Genomic DNA, 10076 nt, shown 5'->3' with positions numbered 1-10076 from the left:
TTGCTTGACAGTACGCCAGAGCGGTCCAGCGTGGCCCCTCAGAACACAGAGGCTGGAGCCAGGATGCCTGGGGCCTAACCCCAGCTCTGCCACTTACTCACTGTGTGACCCTGCACCAGTTCCTGAACCTGACCTCTCTCTGCTCCAGTTTTTTTAAATCTCTAAAATGAGATTGGCAATAATAAAAACAACGGCCGCAACAGCAATAGTTATAATAATGCCACCTACCTCAAAGCATTGTGCTGAAGATTAAATGAGTAGAAACACATGAGGCATTTAGACCAGTTCCTGGTATATGGTAAGTACTATATATGTGTAGGCTAGAATTATTACTGACCTAAAACTGTGTCCAAAACATATCAAATACAAAAAAGCAAGATGTGGTTCCAGTTGTATAAAACTGGGGTGTGCAGGACAGTTCTACATGTTTATGCTTGCATATGCATAAAACATCTCTAGAAGGACACACTACAAACTACATTTTGCATCTGAGGAGCAACCAGGGGTGGGAGTCACAGTTCTCACTGAGTAACTTTTATGCTTTTAAGTATTTTTTTTTTACAAAGTATATGTATTGTTTATTCCAAAATATTAAAGTTAATAAAGACATATTTTGAAAAGAAAGCCCGTTGGGGTGATGGAACTCTTCTGTATCCTGATTATGGTGGTGGTTATACAAATTTATACATGTGTTAGAATTCATAAAACTGTACATCAAAAGAAAAAAGTAAATTTTCCTGGTTTTTTTTTTTTAATTAAAAAAAGAATGCCCCTTTGGCTCCAATGCATAATACAGAGTAAGCCTGGAGGACGGGAGACCCGTGAGGAGGTGACTGAGTTTTGTGGGGAAAGAAAGTCTTAGAGTCCAGGGGCCGAGCACCGGCAGTGGAACAGAGAGGAGAGAATTCAGAACTGCACAGGGAATACTGTGCTTCACTCTTCCATGAAACCCACGCTGTTTGCCAGGCACCGTCCATGCACTCTCCTCACAGCAATGCCCAGGGAGGGCAGCTGTCATCCTTCCAAATTTCTAAATGAGGTTAAAACAACTTGCCCAAGGTGAACCTGTCTTGTCTGACTCTAGAAACTGTGCTCTTTTGGCACAGAAAATTCCTTTTCCCCTAATAAATTAGATACAGGGGAGTCTGGGAAGGCTTCACAGAGGAGGTGACATTTGAACTGGGATCTTGCTGAGTTAATCTAGGGCTTCCATCCTGCACAATTCCAAGCAGTGCCATTCACAATGTGGTCTCTGTAACTGGCTCCCCCTGCAGGTGTGCAGTGCACAACTTGCACGGCCGTGGGCAGCAACTCTTAGTTTTTCCCACGGACATGGGGAAGGTGTATCCATTAGATTTTGCTGTGTGATGAACCGCCCCCTAAATGCAGTAGTTGGTTTAAAACCATAAGCGTTTGCAGGCCAGTGGGACAGTTCTTATGATCTCAGCTGGATTCATTCCTACACCCGAGTCAGCTGGGGGTTCAGCTGTAGGGTGACAACCACCCTGGTTTGCCTGCGACTGTCCTACTGACAGTACTGAAGACCTGTATTCCAGCAAACCCCTCAACCCTGGGCAAACGGGGACAGCTGGTCACCCTCCTTGACTCAGGGCTCTCGGGTCTGGGTTGGCCCAGTTTGGCATGGCTGAGGCCTCCTCCCGCAGCTAGCCCAGGTTGTTCTCACAGCAGTGACAGGGTCCAAGACAGCAAAAGGAAGCTAGCAAGACCTGTTCAGGCCAAGGCTCAGAAATGGGCCATTATCACTGCTGCCACTTTCCATTGGTCAAAGCAAGGCGAAAGCACAGCCCAGACTGAGAGGTAGGAAGATGGTCTCCCGGATTGAAAGGAGGAACAGTGAAGTCACGTGGCAAAGGGCACGGATGGGGGAGGGTGGAGAACCGTGGCCAATGCTTTCCCAGAAGGGAAGTCCTGACCCTGGTGCAGCCATAAACACAGTGAGATCAGAGCTGCCAGCTGACCTGTGAACGCGTATTGTTCCAAACCCACACCTGCACTGGGGAGGTGGTTTACTATACAGCAAAATCTGATTGACGCACCTTCCTCATCTCGGGTGATGTATGTGGGGCGTGGCAGGGAATTCGGTGTGTCCAGAGCATGGCAGGGCTGCCAGAAGGTGGGAAGAGAGAAGAGTGTGGCTGGGGCCGAGTGCGTTTCTGATGGCCTGGACTGGCGGAATGAGAACAGGTGAGGGACCACTATTTCTTTCTGCAGGTGAGGAAGGCTGGGAACCAGGGCTTCCCCTGCTGGGCCCAGGGGCTTGACGGTCCTTTCACAGCTCTTTTCTTGAGACCCAGAGGCCATCAACTCCCTGTGAAAGACTGGGAGGTGGGCTGGGCTGACAGAGGCGGGTGGAACTGAACTCCCCGGGACTCCCCATGACACCTGCACAGCAGTGTTTATTTATTCCTTCAATCTGAATGGTTGTTTTTTACCTTCAGAAACTCCCTGGGGCTCCCTCTGTATCATTAGGTAGCAAATGGATTTGCAGGTATTTAATTAGGCTGGAAAATTACAGCCAGCCAGAAGCCTTGACCAGGATTCTCTTGCCTCCTGGGGAGGCCCCTCAGGCCAGGAAATCAGGCCAGTTCCAGGGAAAGGGCCTCCTGCCAAGGTCCTGGCCAGTCCCACTGACCTGCCTCTAAGCTGCTGGAGTGACTTTGGACTCGTTGCTTCCCTGTCTGTCCTGGGAAGGGGTGAGTAGGTGAGACGCAGCGCGGTGGGATTCGCCACAGCAAGGAGCATCTGGTGTCTCTGGTGGGAGGCCTGGCGTGAGCAAACTGGTGGTGGCAGGAGCCACAGGGACCTGCCCCAGGGACATTACTGACCCTGCTGTGACTGATGGGGGAACTGGAAGAGCATGGCCCCCCACCTGTGGCAGTGAGGAGACAGAAGGGCACAGTCCTCTCTTGGGAAGGGCAGACAACGCTGTTTGGCCAGCGAGCCCACCGTGTGCCCAGGGCTCACATGCACCCCGCACTGACCCACTGCCCTTCCCCCACTCCCGGGAGGACGCGTCAGGTGCCCCAGTGAGCAGATGATGAAACAGAGGCTCAGGGGAGGGAGTGACGTGTCCCATGTGACACTCGGGCAGTCTGACTCTGGCTTCAGGCTCTTTCCAAAATCTACAAGCCCTCCCACCCTCAACTGCCAGGACTAGAAATGTGCTGAGCTTCCCAGGCCTCTGGCTTCTGGGTGTCCGGCCAATGGGAAGCAGCAGCCGGAGCCCGAGGGTGTGAGAGGAGAGAGGTGGGGAGTGACTCTCTGATCTCCCCCAGAGCCTCAGTGCTGCTCTAGGTAGGGAAAGCCCCCGCCCTCACCCTGGCTTTAGTCTTCAGGCCCCAGCCCACAGCGTACCTGGTCCCCGCAGTTGCCAGTCTCAGGCACCTCACCGCCCCTTCACCTGTCCTTAAACTCACTTCTGTCACGCCTTGGAGAGGGACCCTGGCAGCCACCCTCAGGAGGCTGCCCCCAGCCCCAGAGAGCGCTGGGCCTGTCGCCCTGGGCTCCTCCTGGTGTTCTGAGAACATGGTGGATCCTGATCAGGCTGGGAGGGAAGCGACAGCGGTGCCCAGCAAAGCAGTCATCCCGTCCATGCCTGCACATCTCCAGGGCTGGTATTTGTTTAATCGGCTTGCTTTTCTCTAAAAGCTTTTTTTAAAAAATCAAAGTTGGAGGGTTTTTTGTAATAAACTTTTTATTTTAAAACAGTGTTAGATTTACAAAAATTTTGTGAAAATAGTTGAGATGGACTCACTTCTTTAACTTTATTTTAAAATGAAATGTTTCATTATTTCCACAAATGGGAAACCAGCATGACTTGCCTCAACTAGACCTTAATCTTAAAAATGAACAGTGAAAGCAAAACAATGTTATTAAATTTTCAAAACCGAAATAAAAAATTAACAGCCTGATGCAAGCAGTAGTAAATCTGATCGATTTACAAAAATGCAGTCTGTGCAGTCAGCTGGGGTGTGTGTGTGTGTGTGTGTGTGTGTGTGTTCGCGCACAGGCGTAAGAAGAGGCAGGCATAAACCCCTCCACAGTGCAGGGCCATCACCGGGTGCCATGTGACTTCCCCATGGCCCACATTAATGACCCTCTGAGAGCTGTCCAAGGAACCCACCACCCATAGCACAGCCTGCATTTGCCGAGCATCTGCCTTGTGTGGGCACCATCTGACAACTGACACATAGTAACCCATCACAGCCTCCCAGCAACCCGCTGGGGTGTGTGTGTGGGGGGGTTGGTACTGTCATTCCCTCCAGTGGTAATGAAGAAACTGAGGCAGTTTAAGTAACTGGTTCAGGCCACAGCCAGGAGCCACACCAAGGCAGCTGGGAGCCAAAGCCTACACTTTTAACTGCTGTGTTCTGCTATCAAGAGCAGAAAAACAGAACTGCGTTTTAAAGGGAAATTCTAGAGGAATCTCTTCGGGTTTATGTCCCCCGACCAACTTTGTACTCTGCAATATCTCAATTACATAGAAAAGTTGAAAGAGTAGAAAAATGAACACCCTATACATACGCTTCTCCAAGATTAAACAACTGTTAACATTGTCTCTCTGCATGTGTGTACTCTTCTGCTTCGAATTGAAATAAACAGAGCCTTTTCTCCACGTGTCCTTGGTGATCATACCAGGTTTGATGTGCCCGTTATCTTTTTTTCTAAATACATTTAAAATAAAGGCATTACTGTGAAAATGAGGAGATGTTTAACCATGAACCTCCTAAATTCGCCCCATGCACCCCTAGTGGCGTGGGCGACCACACTGGGAAAACCAAGCCCTACAGCAGGGGGGCTCTCCATGGATGTCTGTGGTCATCATCAACAAGGCTGCCCAACCCCCCAGCTCCCTCTGCTGGCAGGGCACAGGGGGCTGTGTGGGGAAGATACTGCTGGGGTCAGGATGGGGGAGGCAGGGAGGTGTGGGGGTCCACCTCCTAGACAGGGCCGAGGGCCGAGGAGAGGACATGGGGCAGTGCTGACATGGGCCTTTGCATTGGCTGTTCCCTGTGCCTGGATGCTCCTCCTGCATGTTCAGAGGATCTTTCTCTCCCTCCTTCTTTCCACTTGAGTGTCTGCTCAGATGTTCCCTCTCAGAGAGCCCTTGCTGGCTACCCGGCTACAGTGCCCCCCACCCCAATTCATTTTTCTTCAGAGAACTTCAAACCATGACACTGTTTTTCGCTCACTGCTCTGCAAACTGTGCAAGGGCAGGAACACCTGTCTTCACTCAGCACTGTGCCTGTGCCAGGCACAGAGCCTGACACTAGCATGCGCTAAATAGATGCTTATGGGACAAGCAGATAAATGAATGAATCAGTGGCCTGGGGTTCCAATTCAGACACTAGGCCTGGTGCCAAGGACATTTTGGCCTTTGCTTGCATGCCTCCTGTGATGGGGAGCTCAGTCTCTTCATTCCTGAAAAATGACTAAATTTAGGGGATTTTTTTCAGACTTTTTCCGTCAGTGTGAGTTTTAATGTCCCTCCAAAAACTGAGATTTATATTTATTTCAAACAGTAATGTAACTCCCTATGGAACTGAGAGGGAGTTTGTGCCATTTACTTCCAGGGACTCAGTGAGGGCAAGGACCTTCCACCTCCCTTGGCTCCTGAGCAGGAAGCCACTTTCCCACCAGACTCTGGGTCCCTGGGATCCTCACTCCTGCTCCCCAGTTTGCTCCTTCCTCCACCCTCCCCACGGACGGGGAGCTGGGAACATCCTCCTCTTGGCTGGGAGGCCTTGTTGACAAAATCCTGAGCTGGATGTGGCAGCCGGGAGTGCTCCAGCTGAGAGGCAACAACTCTGGGTTCTTTGCTACAGACCCACTGTGTAACTTTTGGCCTCACCTTCCACACCTGCAAAATGGGGACAGTGAGTTCTCTCTAGGCCCAGCAACAAGGAACTATTCTAGGTCAGATCACCAAGTCCTGGAGGCCTTCTGCAAATAGCAGCAGAACCACGGCATCCCCTAGGGCCTCGGGCACAAATCAGCAGCAGAGAAACACCCCCGGGCCAAGCACAGAGGAGCCAGGCCAGGGGCCCCACAGCAGCCTAATTCTGGGCTGTCAGAGTGATGCATGGGACAAATTAAGTGCATAAATAAAATAACAGTGGGCTGTGGCAACTTGGCCACAAACCACATTCCTTGGGCAACCTTGGCTGGGGGCAGGGGAGCCCCTTGGAAGGCCCATCCCAGTGTCCTCCGTGGCCACCTGTCCTCCCCACAGGCCACGCAGAGGCTGGTCACCAGGTCTTTGCTTGACCATGTTCCTGCCTGACGGGCTCTCTCTGACTGGCTCCAGACGCAGTGACCTGCCACCTGCTGCCCAGGCCCTGGCAGGTCCTGATCCAGGAGAATGGGGCCTGGTGAGAGTCGGGGGCTCCTGGCGGTGAGGTGCCTGGGCCAGTAGTCTGGATTCAAAGCCCAGTCTTAGTGTAAAGGCTATTCCCTTCCCCCATGGCTGGTGCCCAGTAGGTCAGGAGTGAATTAACTCCCATCTCCATCAGGAATCCCTCCTACTGGGGCTCTCACATCCTGTGTAGGAAACACCCTCTGCCCAGCATTCAAGGTCATCACTGGACACCTCCTCCAGGAAGCCCTGCTGGAACCGCCCAGATTCATCCCCTTGACTACCAGATGCACAGACTTCTCCCAAGGCAGGAAGGTCCTGGACTGGACCCACCAAGATCCTCCCTGCCTGTGGTGTTTAACATGCCAGCGTCCTGCCTGCCTCGGCGCTCCCAGTCCCCATTCCGGCTTTAGTGTGTGAGCACAGTCCTTATTGCCATCCGACATGATTCATTGACTTCGTTTGCTGATGTGCTTACTTTCTGGCTTCTCCCTAGAATGTAAGCTCATTTGCTTTTGTATCTCTGTGTGTAGAGCAGCGCCTGGCACACATAGCCTGGATATTAAACAAAGAACCAGGGCAAGGAAGGGTGCACAGCCTGAGCAAGGCTCAACGGTGTGAAAGGCTTGGGGAGTAAGAAGGTGCAGAGAACGCGGGAGTCCTGGGGTGAGGACCTGCAGAGCAGAGGTAGGGAGGGCAGCAAAGCCCCAACTGGGAAGGGCCTGGGGTGCCAGGAGAGGGCTAGAGGGGGACTGGGGCCATGGCAGGGTGTTAACTGAGGAAAAGCCAGGGACATCTGGGTTTAGAACAACCCCTCTGGCTGGATGGGAAGAGGGTCTCCAGGGGTTCAGAGTAAAAGCAGAGAGACCAGCAAGGAGGCCGTGGAGCTTGTCTGTGAGGGAGTGTGCACCTGGCCAGGTTGGGCAGCCCGAGGGGACAGTCATGGTGGAGTGAGGAGTGCGAGCAAAGCCAGGAGCCCCCCTGGGGGGGGCTGCGTGGCTGTGGGCTATGGGATGGGGAGTGGATGGTCTCTCAGCCCAGCCCCTAAGCCAGCCAGCGATCTGCCAGGGAAGCTTCACCCCAAACGGCTGCTCCAAGAGGCTGGAGAGCTACAGGCTCCAGCCTGGCACCACCTCCTCAGGACTCCGGAGATATACGGCACCTTCTGTTAATGGCAGGAAACTGGAGCCAGCATTTGCCCGTCTTGTGTCTGCCATGCTGAGTGTGGAACCAAACCAGTGGGGAAGTTCAGCTGAAACCAAGTGCCTGGCCCCTGGAGGTCTGGGTGTGCAGCCCCACAGGAGAAGGGACCCGGCACTGGCTGAGTACCCGCTATGTGCCAGGCATGCGGTGGCTGCGCTTACTCGCATTCAATCCTCACAAACAGCAGGCAGGTGTCACCTCCAGTTTACAGCTGGGGAAACTGAGACCCAGGGGTGCTCAGTAAGTTGTTAGGGTCACACAGTGGCAGAGCTCATTCCACTCTCCTACACTGCCTTCAGAAAGGAGGCTGGGCAGGCGGCACGGGCCAGGGTGGGCTGGGCCAGGGAGCAGCCACCAGGAGTCAGGGTTCTGCCTAACACAGTAGGGTCCTCAAATGACGTCATGCCGTTTGACATCGTTTCGTTAGAACGTTGATGAGAAGGAAATCGATCCTGGGTCCACCATCTGTGTGGAGTTTGCATGTTCTCCCCATTCCTATGGAGGTACCCCGGCTTCCTCCCGCATCCCAGAGATGTGCATGGTAGGTGAACCGGCGTCTAAGCCATCCCAGCGCGAGTGAGCGCGGGTGTGAGCGCCTGTGATGCAGGGCGTCCTGTCCGGGAGTGGTTCCCACCTGGAGCCCTGGGCTCCGGCCACCTGCAACCTTGCTCGGGGGTAAAGCGTTATCTGCCTTGTGTTTATTAATCTGTCCTAAACGTATGTGTAGCTCACATGTATTTCAGTGTTTAGTATTAGAAGGGTTGGGGGGCTTTAGTTAGAAGTGTTTGTGTGACCAGAAATATGCCATAGGAACTTAACTCTTGTTTATAGCAATTCGCCTATGGTAAAATAGGTTTCCTTATATGTCTTTTTGCTTAAAGTCGCAGTTTCCAAGGACCCATCGACGACGTTAAGTGAGGACTTATGATACAGAAAGGGCACATGGGATTGTCACAGCAGCCCAGCAGTGGCAGGATGATCGGCCTGTGTGACATGCAGAGAGGCCAAGAGCATGCTTGTGCACGTCTCTGTGGAGGGGAGGGGTGGGCCGAACTGTCTTCTGGAATCCCTTCCCCTGGGGCTGGGACAGTCAGTGCACCTCGCAGCATAGGAAGGACCCAGCCAAGGGGCAGCCTTAGCCTCGGCCCTGCTCCAGGCCCCCTAAGACCCCCTGCCCAGGAGCAGAGCTCCACTCCTGAGGCTGGGCCTGGCACTGCAGAACCACAGGGCTGCCACGTCCACAGCTCTGTATCATGGAGACTGTCAACCCTGCAACACAGATGGGAAAACTGAGGCCCAGAGTATAAATGAGACTGGCTCAAGTCACATCTGTGCCACTGGAGGACTAAGTCAAATATCGTCCGGTGGTGTGCAAGGGCTTTGGCCACTGTCTGATCAGCTGAGTCCAGCCCTGTCCTGGCCACTGAGATCTCTTGACTGCTGGACATACACCTGGTAGTGGGACGTCTCAGGGAAGCAGGAAGCTGGATTTCTGTGATTTCCCATTGCTGTCCCCAGGCCTGCCCTCGGGAACTTTGCAAACACCAGCACAGGTGTACTAGCGGGAAGTGTGGGCGGGGCATTGGCATCTCATTTCGCAACGCATTGGCATCTCATTTCGCAACACAATGTGAGCCGACTGAGGGCTGGGCTGCCTGTCCCCAAACTCCTTCCCCACAGCCCCGGGTTCCACAATTACAGCAGTACCCCTGAGTCTCAGTGGAGGCTGGTCCCCACTGCAGGGCTAATGACCTGAATCTAGGTTCCACATGCTCTGGACCTGGTCAAGTGACCATGGGCTCAAGAGTCCCAGTCTGCATCCCAGCTCTGCCCCTTACTAGCAATGTGACCCTGGGCAGCTTCACTCACATCTCTGGACCTCAATTTCCCAGAGGGTTCAAACATGCCATGGACAGGATATAGCCTACACAGTAGTTTGTTTTAATCAAATTGGTTAAAACAGTTTCATTACATTTATTTATTTATCTAAACCTTTAAAAGATAAAAGACTAGGACATGTCACACAAATCTAGAATCTACTAGATCTTTAGCTTTTCTTGAAAAATCAGAATATATGGTCTCTCACTGGGCCCCCATTCCTGCAAGGCAATAGCCCACTGGAGTGAGTCTCACCCCCCAGTCCCTGCAGACCACACAGCCCCTGGAGGACAGTGGGCTTTCTGCCCCTGAGTCGAGCTGGGAGCCCTCCTGTCTCAGAGCACATGGCCTATGCCTGGCTGTTGGATGGATGAATGAATGAATGCAGCAAAAATTATAATAATAATGCCTGATCCTTGTCCCCGCCTTCCCAGAGGAGAATGAGGAGATCCTGGTGTTTGGAAAACTTAGAAATACTGGAAATAGTAATAACAATAAACATGTATGTAGAACTTACCAGTGCCCAACTCTGTTCAAAGCAATTTTCTTCCATTATCTCATTTGTCCCTTGCCTAGGAGATGGGACCTTTTCCATCCTGGGGAACAATATGCCACTTGC

The 10076-nt window shown here is 52.6% G+C and overlaps 1 long non-coding RNA gene across 1 annotated transcript; it reads left to right on the top strand.

Annotated features, from left to right (window-relative positions):
* Positions 1-1943: 1943 nt before the first annotated feature.
* LOC142876773 (uncharacterized) lies at positions 1944-4641 on the top strand. Its single transcript, XR_012923597.1, has 3 exons — positions 1944-2205; positions 2580-2714; positions 3357-4641. It is a non-coding gene; the product is annotated as an uncharacterized LOC142876773 (long non-coding RNA).
* Positions 4642-10076: the final 5435 nt, after the last annotated feature.

This window comes from Microcebus murinus, chromosome 2, assembly GCF_040939455.1.
Source record: "Microcebus murinus isolate Inina chromosome 2, M.murinus_Inina_mat1.0, whole genome shotgun sequence".
NCBI lineage: Eukaryota > Metazoa > Chordata > Mammalia > Primates > Cheirogaleidae > Microcebus > Microcebus murinus.
The sequence above is the reverse complement of the archived record's forward strand: the minus strand, read 5'-3'. Positions and strand labels throughout refer to the sequence as shown.